We start from the raw sequence: 434 nt of genomic DNA, 5'->3' as shown, positions 1-434 counted from the left end.
CTCCCTGTCTCTCTTCAGTGAGTGGACATGCCCTATAGCAAATTAAAATAATAATAGTAAATTCAAATAAATAATTCTTTAAAAATAAAAGAAAAATCACATCTAAATGTTCATCTCTGACTTTATTTATTTTTTAATTTGCCAGAGGGCATGCATAATCACCAGGGTGAAAAGAGAGCCATCACTTCCCAAGGTGGCATGTGGCTCAGTCACACGCAGTGTAATCTCATCCCCATTTCTTCATCCTGCCGAGACTGGGGGCACACATATGTGTCTGTGGTGTTTTTCAAGACATCAGAGCAGGATGTGGGATCTGGCTTTCTTTTTTTTTTTTTTTTGAGAGGTTTTTTTATAGGGCGGGAGCGCGCGCCAGAAAGACAGAGAGAAACAGAGAGATAGAAAGCAAGAAATCACCCCCCAGGGCGTGATTGCTC

Source organism: Tupaia chinensis, unplaced genomic scaffold, assembly GCF_000334495.1.
Source record: "Tupaia chinensis unplaced genomic scaffold, TupChi_1.0 Scaffold139431_1, whole genome shotgun sequence".
NCBI classification, from domain to species: domain Eukaryota; kingdom Metazoa; phylum Chordata; class Mammalia; order Scandentia; family Tupaiidae; genus Tupaia; species Tupaia belangeri.
This window is presented reverse-complemented; position numbering follows the sequence as displayed.